At 43.5% G+C, this 16,186-nt stretch overlaps 1 protein-coding gene across 1 annotated transcript in view; it reads right to left on the bottom strand.

Moving 5' to 3' along the window:
- Positions 1-16,186, bottom strand: part of LOC306794967 (protein kinase C-binding protein NELL1-like) — a gene marked incomplete at both ends in the record, with an annotated part of 180,531 nt that overhangs the window by 150,100 nt on the left and 14,245 nt on the right.

The raw sequence follows: 16,186 nt of genomic DNA, 5'->3' as shown, positions 1-16,186 counted from the left end.
TTGATACTTAAGACAGGAAACTTTGCATGTGCGTGCCTGTTTACACTTAGAAGAACATTATGTGCTCGAAAGATCTTGCTCTTGGTAAGTCCATCTACTTACAGACCTTATGACCACAGCTTTGTAGTTTGCTTCTCAGGGATAACACCAGACTGAAATGATGAGAGTATATAACAGTTTCTATTGTAAGCAATGTAGTGGCAGGACTTTATGGATTTTGTATTGACATTCATGGTCCACAGAGGATGAATCCTACTGACTTTGGTGACTCTTCATCTAGCACCACCAACAGGTCATTTTTAAAATATGTAATTCATGATCAAACACATGCAACACTGACATTAACATCAGTCTCGGATGTGCTTTGTGTTTCACGCTAATTAGCAAATGTTAGCATGCTAACTGACATTGTAAACAGAATAGTCTGGTTTCTTACGGTGCATGTCCACAAACACTTTTATTGCATCAAAGATAGTAAACACAAATTCAGTGAACATCCTTGACGTGAAGCCTCTATTTTCACTTCATTCCCATGATAACAAGCCAAACAGCTTTTTAATGTCACTCATGTGAAGATGGTCACAATTATCCCGATAATGCAAAAAAACAAAACACGATCAACTCATCGCTATCGGCGACTCCGATATTGTCCCATCCCTTTGTGTGTGAACCTGAATGTAGGAGAGGAAACCAGAGGAACTTGTAGCAACAGCAACTACATGTCTGAGCCTCCAGCACTGAGGACTAATCTGAACGGCAGGCTGTGGATCCACACGGCCGGCTGCACATGACAGACAGTGGAGAGGAGCCTGTGGCTGTCTCAGTGCAGGGCTTTTAAAACTCCCCAGGGAGACAGTGGCCCGCCTGCCTCCACACTCAGCCTCCCTGCTGTCAGAGCCTATCGGATACAGCACCTCTTCCTCCGGTCCTCATTAGCACACAGCTTCAAATCTTCAAAAACACACTATTTGATATCACTATCATGATGCGAAGATCTGTTTTGTTTTTTACTTTCACCTGACAAGAGAAGAAAAAAACAAGCTGCGCGGTTCACTTCAAGGTCAACTAATTGTTTCCACATGAATTCAATCCCATTTACACTGCAGCCATGTCTCCTCGTGTGAGCGCTTAATACAGTCAAGTTCACGGGCTTAACAGCTATGATCGATACAAACAAATTGTTGTCATGAGTCCCACTCGAAACAGGCAGCGAAGAAACCAAAGCAACGGGAGTTGAACTGTATTTTATCTGCACTGATTAACTGCACAACTCATTCCCCTTCAAAGTAAATATGGGGCTGCAAGATCAACGCATCAGCTGGCTCAGATGCAGATGCATTGTTATAAAGGAGTAATAAAGGAGTGCATGTTGAAGTACATCGGATTTATTGTTTTGCTTTTGTTTATTAATGTGGTGTCATATTGGGTATTGAGCATCGTGGAATCTCACTGCTATTAGTGTGGATTATTTTATGGTGCTGAGAAAGTAACTTTATCGGCATGGGCTGTTTCACAAAGTGCATTGACATCATTCAATTTGACACACACACACGCACACACACACACACACACACACACACACAGTCCGAGATGATAGCGTACCAAGTGTCAGTTGTTTACAAACTGTGCTGCACCTGAAGCGGAATTAGCGAACGGAAACCAAAATTTTAAAAAGCCTCACACAGTCAACACACCCTGACAGTGCACTAATAATAATGGATGGATCGCGAGCAGAACTAAAGCAGTGCAGCCCAACAGCCTCCGCCGTACAGCAGTCGCAGGCTTGTAGACATAAACAAACCTATTTGCAGTGACAGGAGGAAACAGGTAGAGCAGGAAGGTTCGTCTCCCAGCAGACAAGATGAGCATCGGTGTAGCAGGCAGCAGCCCGCTGTCAGAACCCCTCCCTCTCCATTTTACAGCTCATCACTTTAATCAGGACCCCAGCGGGTCCTCCCCCAGCTCGGATGAGTCTTACAGATGGCCTCTCTAACTGGCAGTGAGGAAGAGGAGCTCAGCCGCGGTGCGGAGAGACTTCACTCACCACAGACGCAGGCCGTCAAGTCTGCGTGGACTTTTGTCTGGCCCGATGTGGACGACCCGTGTCACAGCCAGAGTCAAGTTGTTTTGCCAAGTGCACAAACTAGATCAGGGCAGAGTTGTCTGGCAGGCCGGTGTCCAACAGGCCAACAACTGGTAATGTCTGCGAGCCTTCAGGAGCATTACAGTACATCCCCTCCTGCTGGTTTGTAGGTTAATGTGTGCAGTGCTGTCATTTGTATTGACTGCTGTAATAGCTGGCTGTTAACTACGAGTGAGATGACATCAGAATTATTCTTAAAAAGGGCGACACGTATCGGCTACTGTACCTCAACTACCACTTCTGTCTGAATATGAGGATGTGTGCTACGTGCCTCTTTACATGATGCTGTGCAATGAGGTCAATGGAGTTGTTGGTGGCAGCACTAACACACAAGGCAGCAGCAACTAGGGGTGGGGGAGGGAAATCGATACATCATAGTATCGCGATATTTTGCGTGGCGATATTATATCGATACACGGACGCCAAGTATCGATATTTTATTATATAAACAATTTTTTTTTAAAAGAAGAAAGAAATCAAATCAACTGCTTTTTCAGTCCACTAGATGGTGCTGAGTTGTTTTCTGGTGAGGTCAGCAGAGGTGCCGGGTCTGGGGACATAATTAGAAGTTGAAAAAAGTAATAAATCGCAATATATGTCATCACAATACTCAGAATATTGCAGTATCGTGAAAGTATCGTGATAATATTGCAGTATCGTGATAATATCGAAGTATCGCGATAATATCGTATCGCGAGATCTCTGGCGATTCCCACCCCGAGCAGCAACGTGCGGCTCGCCCCAGGAACTACATTTTTCTGAGGCTGGGAGGTTTGTTCATGCGACTCGGGCAGGAAAGAAATCTTTGTAACGTAGGTCAACATGTCACATGTCTGCGGGTACTATCTGGCTGCACTTCACCACTCGTAGTTAAAGAACACCCAACTTCGCCGCAGAACCAAAAACGGCGGGGAGCAGCTCCGTAGACAATGCATGTCGGCTCGCTGCAGGCCTCACTACACCATAATGTTCTCGTGATTGTTTTCAGTGAAAGTTTGAAGAAAGTGGAACATGGCCACGCGTCTAAGCTCTGTTTTGTTGACTACACAGCCCTTAAGCAGGGACAAAAAGCACTTGACAGTTTAAAGATACAGACGAAAAGACAGAATATAATTAGGGCTGCAAGTCACAGTTTTTCTTTTTTTATATGCTAGATTTAGCATCCAGCGCAAGATATGACTTCAAATAACTTACTCTGTCTGAATAACAAAACAAAACCAAAAGACTATCAATTCACATTCATATGAATCAGAAAAAAGAAGCGAATCCTGGGGGTGGCGCTCAGTTTCTGATTTGTGAATCATCTTTTTTAAACGACTTAAGTTTGGAAGTGATGACAAAGCTTAGTTCTCGTAATCAGATCATTTAAATGTGCATACACGCTGACCTTAATCTGGATAAAGTGAACGTCGGGGCATGCCTGTTTAGCAGATACAGAAACACACTGTATCTAGAATCGGGCGCCAGATCAAAGAGGCTGACTCTGTTGGACAGTCGTCTCATTGTTACGGTGCCCGCAGCAACACATTCAGCATCACTGGCAGCTGCTCAGAGGCTGCTGGGTGTCAGCAAGGAACAACATGAAAGGCACAAGTAACACATCAAAGTTTTCTGGCATCAGTTGCAGCCAATTAAACTAAGCCCACAATGACGGACTGATAACAAGATAAAAGCTTCTTTTCGTTGGCCATCGCAACCCATCGCGCTCCCCGTGATTCCTTCTGAGGAAGTGCTGCTGACAGATCCATCCACCCACCCACATACCGAACAGGTGCCATGTTTCCCCCTTTGGCTCATGTTCCTCTTAATAATAGTGCAGATAATGAAGTATTTGTGCCCTAATATCCTGCGGCACAGACCTACAGTACGCCCATCGTATGGCCCTAGTTTGAAGCAAATAATCATGAATAATAGTACAACTTTAAAGCACTGTATATGGAAAAAAATAAAGACAACACGTTAAATCCAGCAATTCTAATATCAAAAAAAGAAATGAAACAAACTGCAATACCATAAAATGAGATTTTAGAAAACGAAATAAACAAAAAACAACTACCGGTATATCATGAGGCATATTAGAAAAGGAGAAATACGAGGGCTAACGTCAAGCTTTAAAAAAAGATCAGTGTTAAGAAGTGATTCAAAAGATGTTACAGAACCACAAGAGCAAAGAAACAGTCAGAGGAACTCTGGCTGAGGATCTGATTGAAATATCCTTCATGAAATTGCAACAGTTATGACAGTTCCTGCAGGTTAATCCAGTAACTTAGACCTTACTTAGCTTAATTTAGCTTATACGCTTGTCTTAATGCGATTATTCTGAGCAGAAGCGCCAAATTGGAACTCATATGTGTCCGCATGTGTGTGTCCAAACTTGACCCTTCAATGCGACCTGCCTGATTGGATTAATTTCTTGGTCAAAGGAACATCTGTAAAATTAATTTAATTGCCAATAAATTCTTCACACAAATAGTCCATTTCCATTATTTGCTTCTGCTTACTCTTCCTCCCTGTAGCATTAGTAGACTGGTTTCTTGAAGATTGGCTGCTTAGTATATCCAAATTCGATGATTTTCCTTTACATTTTTCACAATTAAAATCCCTTGTTGTTTTTGCCGCTTACTTACTTTAGTATGAAATGACAGAAGTCGCCTTGGACAAGTGTAACCTTGGCCTTAGACCGGCCAGATGTATGCTGCTGTTGAGCCGACCCTTTTCAGTCACTCAGGATGTAACTGAGCCGTGTCATGGTGGTCAGCACTGGTTTGGTTATAAAACCAGTGTGACGAATGCTAACTGCGTCTCTAGTAGTAGAGTGAACAGTAACAGATGAGGAACGATCTGTGTTCAAATGGAATGCCACAAACAAATCCATTGCTGAACCATGGAGTCCCTCCGTAAATTAGACAGTGAACCAGTCGAAAATGTTGCATATTGGCAAACATTCCCTGAAGGTCCATCATTTAAAACTGGTAGCAGTCCTGCCAATAGACTTACTTATTCGTGAGTGAGTTAGTTCTTTATATAAGGACCTTTACATATATATTTTCCCCTCTCTTTTTTGTATTAAATCTTTTCATTTGTCTCGGTATACTACCAAATTATTTCAAATCGTAAAAATAACACCACAACCTGGGAGCAAGTCTCCCATTCATATCCTCACAAATCAGCCATGGTGGTTCATGCAGGCCAGTAGTCGCATTCATGCATGGTTACTTGGGAACTCAACAAGAAAAGATGAACGATCAAGACCCTTTTTCATTTCCATCGCATGTTATAAGCTTAAGTGATTGTTTTTCTCTCTGATCCTGCAAGAAGGCAGTCATCTTTACTTCTACACTTCCAGCCCTCCAGCCATCTGTACAGCCACACATGAGGCTAGCCAGCCAGTCATCCATCCAGTACACAGCAGACTGTCCCTGAGGAGCTAGCCTGCTTTCCGCTGCTCAAGGCGGGTCTGCAGTGGAGACTAAGAAGCAGAGAGACTGGACTGCAGAACACGGGCTGGGCTGGAACTGAAGATAAAGGGCCGAGGCATGACGGGAAATGGAACAGCCACACAGAGACTCTCCAAGATTCAAGGTAACGTTTAACAAAAGAATCAGCAACAGCAACCAATCACCCTGGCTCCAGCCGAGGCAGAGATGTCGCGAATGCAGTGTGCAGTTTTCCATCAAAAGCGAAACGCGAAGAGCAACAAACTGATGAATGCAGACGCCCAGAAGCTAACAAATGAGCAAAATGGCAAGAAATGTTGAATACGGTTTAGAAACTGGCAAAAGCCACAGAAAGCGAAAAGTGCTCGCACCAAAAAAAACAACAAAGGACGGAGAGAGTTCGATGCACGTGAATGAGTCTGTGAGTGCAGCCTCAGAACACAGACAAGCTCTCAGCAAGCCTCCCCTAAGTTGACTTGGCTTGCATTTGACGAACTCCCCGGCTGCTGAAAAATGCATGAATCTGAATTGATAAAATATTGATTCAGTTCAACTTTTCCTTCCCTTCTCAAGTAGATAACCTAACTATAATCATTAAAAACCCTGTAACTTCCATCTGGTAGGTCATTGGTGTGATGTGTCATATATCTAACGAGACCGACCACAGATCCTGAGAGGGCGTGCTCAACTCGTGTGGGCTTCAACAGAGCAGACAACTCTCTATCACAAGCCATCAGACTGATTGCAGTTTGATTACAGTAAATAAGGATAGAACTCGGAGAAATGAAGCCCATCCATCTGTGGGAGAGCGTTCGGCTTTCAGGCGAAGAACAATAATGCTGAGCCCCGCCGCAAAATCCAGCCAGAGGAATATTAGATTAGAGTAATGAACTTCCCTTTCGATTTCCTGCAGGGGCACCAACATTTGCATGTTGTATCGCTAACACACACACACACACCAAACACATGCACAGTCAGGCTGTGAAGCCGGTTGTGAACTGTCTGCAGGGATAGAGCGTGTGTGCATGTGTGTGTGTGTGTGTGTGTGTGTGTGTGTGTGTGTGTGTGTGTGTGTGTGTGTGTGTGGTATGAAATGAGCTTAGCACCACCATAAGGGATGGAATTTGAGCAGACTGAATCAGAATTTGCCATGCTCAATTTGAGCTGCTGAATGAAATGAAATAAAAAATTCTGTAGGATATAAATTAAAATAAACAACTGAAAAAATGCTATGAGTTAAAAACGTATTATAGATGTATTTCAGAAGATGGTATTTTGGGACGTACTTGCATATGCTTTCTTTCAAAACATGATTATTAAGAACCAGAGGCGGCAACCTCCGGCTCTTAGTGAAGCCAATGCAGAAGTGTCTTAATCTTGCATTCTCTCTAATGGCCTGCAGAGGGCGACTCCTCTGGTTGCAAAAAGAAGTCCATGAGCAAATTACTCTCCTTCTCGCTTGATTTATTACCATTGTAAACATTGAGTTTGTGGTCTGAATCGCTAGTTTCGAGTCTTCTTCAACACAGCATGATGTTTATTTCGTAAATTATGGTCCCATTTAGCAAAATAGTCCACAAAGCGGAGAATGCTTTAGGGCGGGCTTATTGTAATTGGCAGGTCGCTGCCGCTACTAGAGACGTATACGGTCTCTATGTCACTCTTCCGCAGTCCGAATATTGTAACTTGCGTTCACTGGTTGCAAAAATTCAAGATGGCGACACCCGTAATCCAAGATGGCGACGCCCAAATCGCCGAAATCAAGGCTTCAAAGCGGCAGTCTAAAAACCAAATGAGTGACGTCGCGATGACTACGCCCACTTCTTGATATAAAATCCATGATTGAGCCGAAAAACATGGCCGAAAAACAACAAAGTACATTTTGAGATCACATTTCCATCACTACTGTGCCCAGTTTAACTGTGTCTCAGGGATGTGTTTTATGGGGCTTCCCAAACAAAGACAGACTATGCTTTCATATATTTATACATATATACTGTATATACTGTATATATATGTCAACTTGGTAGTAGTTGTTGATTGTTACCATGGAAACACAGCTCTGATTTCAAAGATAGCCTGGAGTAAAGTTAGTCATGTCTGTATTTTTCAGTCTACCTCACAGAAGGCTGGAGTAGAGCCGACGTAAAAGCTGTTTCTTTCTGTGCAAACAGTAGCTGGTCTTGTGGTCTAAATTGTCAGAGTAAAAGGTGGGAGCTGAAAAATGTATTAAATCTTGATTTGTCACTGCATTATTAATCAAATTACAGTCGAAGACAAAGCAACAGGTGAGAGTCAACAATAGTCACGTTAAATTCAAACCGGTGCCTTAGAAATACATTTCATAATTCATTTAAATAAATAAAGTAAGTGTGTTTCAAAATTTTGAGATTTCACATAAACTCAAAAAATTTAACTGTATGCCGCTCAACTACAGTCCCCGTGGGCACAACTCTCTTTCTGTATTGTGAGGGATTGTGTCTTTGTGTGTGTGTGTGTGTGTGTGTGTGTGTGTGTGTGTGTGTGTGTGTGTGTGTGTGTGTGTGTGTGTGTATGTGTGCGTGTGTTTTGTTAACAACTCTCTAGGCTGAGATCCTATCCATAATCTGCTCCACCCCCCACAGTTCTACACAATCCTCCTCTGCTGTGGGCAGGTTTTAACATGCAGCTGGCAGTCTGTGCTTCAAACCACTCGCACTGTACACATACAGCATGAATCCACACACACGCAAACACACGCCCACACACGCATAAAGAACACACACTCGCACAGGGGAAATAGGTGGAATTGAGATGTGAGCTAATTTAGTGGCGCGCTGAGTGCTTTGAGGTGCAGTATCAGTATCTGTCAGGCATCCGGTAGGCCCACTGCTGGGAGTGTGGCTCACGCTGAGGGACCTTGCGACTGTACAGCCGGGGCCCCTGTAGAGATCCGGGGGAGCTCGAACAGAGCAGCTCTCCCCATCGCAACTCAGCCAAACTTAATTACCCCCTCACTCTCCCCCGTACCGCTCCGCCTGACAAACAACCGATCACTGGATCCGAGAGAGGAACGGCACCAGCCAGCAGGCTCGCCAGCCAGCCTCCATCCAGTCATCAGCACTGCTTACACAGCAATTTATCTCAATTAGCCATGCTCTGCATACTTGAAAAATATGATGCCAGGATAAGGATAACGGCGTCCGTTAGCGGTGTCCTCCTTGTATTTGTGATAAATCATCCGCTGAGAGCTCTAAACCGCCATGTTGTTAAATGTGGAATAAAGCAACAAATCGGAAAATAACCTCATCATCACGCAGTCATGTTTATGGCGGCCTCCTTAATCATTCTCTCACAGCCACAAGCTGACAGCCACGGCCACATAGCTTCCCTCTGCATGAGCCCTGCTGCATTTCTTCATAAGGAGAGAGCGAGAGGTGTAGAAGAAGAAAAAAAACGATGGCGGTGGAGCAAACAAGTGGTGCAGCGTGGGCAGCATGCAGAGCAGAGCCGGGAGATACGATCAGGACAGGACATACAGGGAGGAGACGCACGGAGAGATAATACAGCCAAGGGTCACCCAAGGGAGCTTCTCTCCCAGAAAACGTCTCTGTCAAAGCCAAGTAGTAGCACCACAGCCAACACCTGCAACCATTACATACTACATGGTACATATATGTGTGTGTGCACATTTATCTTTAAACACACGCTGGCGATAGGGACCACGGTACGAGAATGCGAATGCCATTCCTCCGTCGCAATGTTTCGATCATGCAGCTGCTTCACAGTGAGGAAGAAATACTGAAGACAAAACACGAAGCGCGAAGGTGCTGCTGGGAAGGCTTTTACTGTGACGCAAACAGGACGTAGTCAGACGTGTTTCAGTAGCTCTACCCTGATACCTTATGGGTATAAGTCCCCATAGAGTGGAACGCACCATGAATGCCTCTACTGACTGATGAATAGAAATGTCGCCTGTTAAAAAAAGCGTCATCGAGGGAGACTTTTGGACATGTGGAGAGACACAAAGGCCGGGTGATTTGGGAACACAACAGGTCAAGAGTCAGAGGAGGTGGAATTACTCTGTTTTACTGGATATGTAGGGTGCATTACACTATTCTGATTCAACTACTGCTCTGAAAATAAATCTATAGGGTCCAATGTGTAGCATGCACAATCATTCAACACTGTGAAACTATATCCTAAACCTTTCTTTTTAAATCTAGTAGCGTGTTACTTATCGTGCAGCCCTATGAGCAGCCATGTCAGTATCTGAAAACGATACAGCCCTGCTGGTGAACAAACACAACACTTCTCCAAATAGGGGAAAGAAACAAACAACAGAAACAGTTCCCTCAGTCTCTTATCTCAGCAAATGGGGCATCAATTCACACAGAGACGAAGTAGAAGGGAGGCAACTCATCACACGCAGGCGACTGGAAATGCAAACCAGCTTCTGCGTGCGGAACAATATCTCTATGTGTACTCTCAACATGTGTCAGCGAGCGATTATTCACACGGGGCCGCGTTAGGGGAGGGAGATGCCGGGTTTAGTGACTCCGACTGTGTTGGGGTTCATTATGAAGTAGGGCTGGGCGATAAATCGATTTAATCGATTAATTCGAATGTGTGCTTTAAGGCGATGTGTTTTATTGAAAATCGAGAAAATCGCCCCCACCCCTCCCCCCCGTTGGGTTCCCGTAGTAGAGTGCGCGCGCATTGTTTACAAACTAAAACAATGGCGGCCAGCAGCTTCACTGCTGGCCGCCGCCGCCGCCACCTCACAACAACAACCCAGCATTTTGGAGACATTCACCAACTGTACTCCGCATGAGAAGAAGAGTGCCCGGTGGAAAGCCATCACGGATGCAGTCGCGATGTATATCGCAAAAGATATGGTGCCCATATACACCGTGGAAAAGCCGGGGTTTATTCACCGTCTCAAAGCTTTGGACCCCAGGTACGTGCTACCAAGCCGTAAACATTTTTCTGACGTTGCCTTGCCTCGGCTGTACAATAGTACACGCCAAAGGATCTCTGCGGAGCTGGAGGGGATGTCATTCTACTCCGCAACAACTGACCTGTGGTCCAGCAGGTTGACCCAGACACCGATCCACTTGACTGGTGGAAGCGTCACCAACTTAACTTTCCAAGGCTAAGTACTTTAGCAAAGAAATACCTCTCTGTGCCAGCTACAAGTGCCCCCTCTGAGAGGCTTTTCAGTGTGTGGGGGGGGCATTGTTACATGCCACCGTGCATGCCTGAAGCCAGAGGTAGTAGACAGGCTTGTCTTCCTGGCAAAAAATATTTAGAAAAAACATGCACTACTGTTTAATACTGTTGGTTATGTTGTGAATGCACTTGATTTTGTTTACATGCACTTATTTACTGTGCAAAATATGTTATGTTGATGTTAGATCAGATGTTGCACTTTTGAAAATGTGAATGTTAAAGGGTCATATACATTTTATTTCATGCTGTGTTTGTATCAGTGTATTCAGTTAGAAAAGCTTACTGTAAAAAGTTACATTTGCACAGTTGTTTACAATGGAAGGCTACTATTTAATGCCATTTAATGTTATGTTTAATTTAATTTTATATTTAAATGATTCAGGCAAACAAAAGAGTGACCAAATACTTTTTGTATACTACAGGCACCTTTCTACAATGTTCAGGTTTTGTTTGCACTTTATTTTTATCAACCTACTTGGGAAAATCATCACAAAATAAAAGAAAAAATTGTTTTCAACAGCTTCTGTCATCTGCAAAAAATTTTGGGGGAAAAAAATCGATTTAAATCGTGAATCGGATTTTTTGTAAAAAAAATCGGAGATTTTTTTTTTAGGCCATATCGCCCAGCCCTATTATGAAGTCAGAAACGATGAATTATTAAAACAAATGGCACTCCAGATGTTTCCCCCGTCGTCATGACAAACGCTATCCTCTCTCAAGCATGGAGATTCGAGCGGAGCGTAACACGGGCTTGAAAAATCTCTGCCGCCTTCCTCCCTCTCGTGTGTGTGCGAGAGTGAGGCGGCGGGGGTTTCCTTCCTCTGGAGGTTTCTGTCACCGTGATACAGTAGCAGCCCTAAGTCATCCGGCACTGTAAAGTTAAAGCTTTAGTGTTAATGAACCGCCGGTATGAGGCTGGCAGGTACTATATATCCTGCTCATAGTAAAGTTATGTTGTAATACTTTATTAGGCTCCATTCAGGCACGTTTAATATTCTGTCGGGGTAGTGAAAAAATAAGTTGATTTTTTATTAGCTGATCAACAGACGATCATTCAGTCAGCTGCTGCACAATTTGCTGCATTCTCAGTTTGATTTAATTTTGCATAGTTCTTTTCCAACTGTTGTTCTTGTTTCTTTTTAAATTTGTGACTTAAAACGTGTGAATTTGGGCTGTCGCACTAACTGCATCATTTCGGAGTTCTTCGCAATGGGAGCACCGCGTATTTACGCTGTGCTACAAACGCCAAAAGCATGACCAGTTGCGTGAGTTGGTCACCGTGGCGCACGATGACAACCTTTGGGCTTTGAACAGATATCTATGGACTGGAGACGCATATGTTGCAATACCCATAAGTGGCCGCAACGCAGAGCTACAGTAAGAACAGGACTGTTGCCTGTGAGCTGATAGTATTAAATACATGTTGGGGTGTTTACGCACTAGCATCCATCAGATTAGCCAAAAGCTTTTTCTGCCTTTTCCCATTGACCCACAGAACTCCAAGGACACACCGAGCTGATGAAACCAAGAGGAAATGCAGCAACAGACCAACTGCAGCGGAAACGTGTATTTCAGAGTGTAATTAATGCTGGAGCAGGTGGAGGAAAATCACCCACATATGCTCTCCAAACAGGATTAAAACCACTGAACTGCAAATGACATGACTTAGAGAAATAAAACCTGTCTGAATGGTGTTTTAGTCCGAGTGAAACTCCAGTTCAGAGGCCAATGCCTTGTTCCATGGCAGCATATTCTTAGGACGGGTTGTCCTCATCAAGCTTTTTGCCCCCCCCCCCCCCCCCATCCAACTGACTATCCGCAGATACCGAGTCCCGATCCGATACTTCAATTTTCTAGATAATACAGCTGCACAGCGCACACTGTACACTCTGTACATTCAAGTTATCAAAATCAAGCCAATGTACATGCTTAACAGTTGAATACCTTGACAGTTGAATACCTGCAAGTGTGTATTTTGATCGTCAGTACATCGAGTGTGTATTTTCGTCGTCTGTATATCTTTTGCTTGGGTTCCATGAATAAATTACTCTTCGTGGCTTTTTGCTCGCCTGTGTCTGGCCGCGGTCCAACACCATGCACCGCTGATGACAGCGAAACACACGATACTCCCTCACTGCAGAGATGGGGTCTTGGACTACAGTCGCACACGCACAGACTTCAAACTTGACCTGGATTTGCACCTCTATGACTTGAGACTTGACTTGGACTTGCAAAAACAAAAAGGCTTGAAAGCATCTCTGGGTTTGAGAGGCAAGAGGGACGTAAAGCTAAAGTAGATCATATGATGTCATTAGTAGGAGTCCCAGTTCAATTGTCCGACACGGCTTTACTCTTGCAGTTAGTGAAAATAACCGAACATTTTCCATTGTGTGTTTTTTCATATTGCATGGCAAATAGCCTGTTTAAGGTGCTGTATCAAACAACTAGTCAATGCTGATCCTGTATGCTTATAGATAGAAGAGTGATGAAACAGGACATGCTTTGAATCCCTTAAATGTAGCCATGCCATGTTCTAATCAGACCGGATGGCACGAAGGCATGACAGAGCGTTCATTACGACCAAAAGAGACTTGAGACTTGATTCAGACTTGTGACCAAAGACTTGAGTCTTGACTTCGACAAGGAAAAAAAAAAAGGCTTGTAAGCATCTCTATCTCACACTGAGCTGAAACCAAACAAGTACACATAAATGAGATAAATAACATAAATACACAGTGTGATCTTGCATTTTGCTGTCGTTTGTGTCGGGTGGTGTTTTTCGCTGAGGAGGCGAGGCGGCCGAGATTTGACATCGGCTGCATTGGGGGCATGAATGCCTCGTGAGAAAAACAAAACGTGTGTGACAGCTGACTTAAAACAAAGGATGGGATCGGGCTCTGTATACCTTAGTAGCCAACACCGACACCTTGATCGGCCCCGAAACGGATCGAGACATTCCTATTAACACCGAATGGTATTTCACCATGAGATGAGATGTTCAGTAGTGATTGAGGCCTACGATGCCTTTCAGGGTAGAAGGAAACCAAAGCTCTCAGAGGAATCTCCTGTTGACACGAGAACATGCCAACACCACACAGGTGACACTGCAAGCTACTATGCTTAACTGGTCTTTTTTTTAAGACTAAGTACACGTTGGTTAACAACACAAGACTCACACAAACACGGTCCACCACAAATGTTTGTGAATTATAGGTTAACTTCTAAAATGAGCATATAGCTTTCTTACATGTTCTTACTTCTTGGCTGCCTTTGAAGCAAACAACAAGCCAAATTAATTTAGCGAGAAGACTGAATAAGCCTTCCTCTGTCTCCTTCAAAGCCCCTCTCACTTTTCAGCTCTCTGTCTTGCCTCAGAGACACAACTGGAAGACATGCAAAGCTTCCAGTCAGGAAGAGCAGCAGCATCTCTAACTGTGTCTTGCTCTGGCTCTACCTCCTCGAGCCCTGACTAAAACAAAATGACGTCTCGCCTCGTGTTGCAGTCAATGCGCCGATTTTTAATTTTTAAATCCAGCGTCCTTTAATCCTTCACTTGAAAGTTCTTTTTTTTCTTTCTGTTTGCTTCCGCATCCATGTCGTTATGCACAACCAATTGACGTTGGTTCTGAGCGGCTAATAGAGCCTCAGACCTTCTTTCACACGCCACTAAACAAGTACAAAGCAAACACTCTGTCCTCCACAAATGCTGCAGACAAACTGAAAGCACTCAGCAACAAATGCGCCATCTTTCAAGATTTCATCTAAATCCAACCAGGGGTCCAGATAATTCGAAGGACTACATTTTGACACACTATTACAGTTCGTGTGCCAAAACGTATCATCCATCCACCTTCCATTTACGTCACACAAATCAGGCCTAAGATTGTCCAAGTTTGAAACTTTTAGCTGGAAAACATACATATATATATATTAAGCAAAATGAAATCTACAGTTTGACTCAGTTTCAATCATTTAAAATATGCCGTGTTCCAAAATGAGAGCCCTGTTCTTGTTTTGCAAATGAATAGCGTTTAGTTCAAAGAGAATACTTTGAATGAAAATGAATGAATTTAATTGATTGAGGAAAACTAATTTTCCTTCTTGTTAACTTAGAATTCTTCTTAGTGGACTGAGGACATCAAAGGTAACCGATATATTACTGATATTATTCTGACATTTCTAAGACATACAAGTGCACGTCCATATTAATATTCAGTCACCCAGAACATCAGAACTTCATCCAATCAGCCTGACCTGCAGGACTTTCAGGTTTGTTCAGCATTTGTCCTGAAAGTGGTCTTCCAAGAAAATGGCACTTGCTTGAAGTAAACCTGCTGAGTGGAGACTTTTCAGTGGCCACAAACTGGCCTGACTGCAGACTGAGAGGCAGCAAACTGCTTTATTTTAGTGCAAGTGGTGGAACCACAGAAAACAACATTGAAAGTTTTAACTTTTAGTGGATCAGTATCCGTCCTTATGCTCTATATAAGGGCCGATCTAGGCATATTTTAAATCAGTGGTGTAACAGACCGTTGTCGATCGTGATCCGTACAGATTCACCCTCGCGGTTCGGCATGAACAGTGAATTAATCCCTAGATCAACCATCATAGATCAAATTTGACTGTCGATATTCAGCAAAAATATGCAATCAGGAGATCGGCATTCATGCCTTTTATTCCCCGATCCCTGATAAAGCTAGTAACGGAGGTTCAATTCAGTTCAATTATGATGCGTTCAGGCTCTATTCAGTAAAAATGACTATTGGGCAAAGGTAAATTATAACATCAAGAACATCATCAAAACAACAAAAACAATCCAATATGGGTCATCAATGATCGGCATGAAGCGAGATCGGTGGATCTCTAAACGTTATTTTTGCTCCCTTTTTCTATTGTGCTTATGCCGTGAGCTTTATGATCAGTTGCAACCCTATTTTAAAGGATTAGTATCGATCCCAAGAACTGATCCATATTTGTATGGATCGGTGTCTGTTTCATAAAAATGGATCAGCGTATGAAGCCCCTCAAATCTGTTTCTTGACTGTACTTGGCTGTGTTTTGGTCACCTCAGCCTACTAGTGCTGCAGCGCTGTGCTCCTTTACAACAACCTAAAGTGCGAGCATGTCGCTGCATATCCAAGTAGAAATTAAGAGTGTGTGAGTGTGAATAATTATTTGGTTGCACCAGTGAGGGATGCCAAGTTCAGGTTGGAAAATATACACTGGTATGCTAATGTGTTTGTTATCTTTCCTCTCTCCCGCTGACTCGCAAAAAGCCAGCGTAGTGACTGTACATTCAAGTTGGGTTGTACGAGTTATCACACCGCATACATTTCCTTATCCACGGTATAGAAAGAAAACTGACACACGTGAATGTGTTAAAGGTACAGGTATA

Source organism: Melanostigma gelatinosum (genome assembly GCF_949748355.1).
Source record: "Melanostigma gelatinosum genome assembly, chromosome: 2".
Classification (NCBI taxonomy): domain Eukaryota; kingdom Metazoa; phylum Chordata; class Actinopteri; order Perciformes; family Zoarcidae; genus Melanostigma; species Melanostigma gelatinosum.
This window is presented reverse-complemented; position numbering and strand designations above follow the sequence as displayed.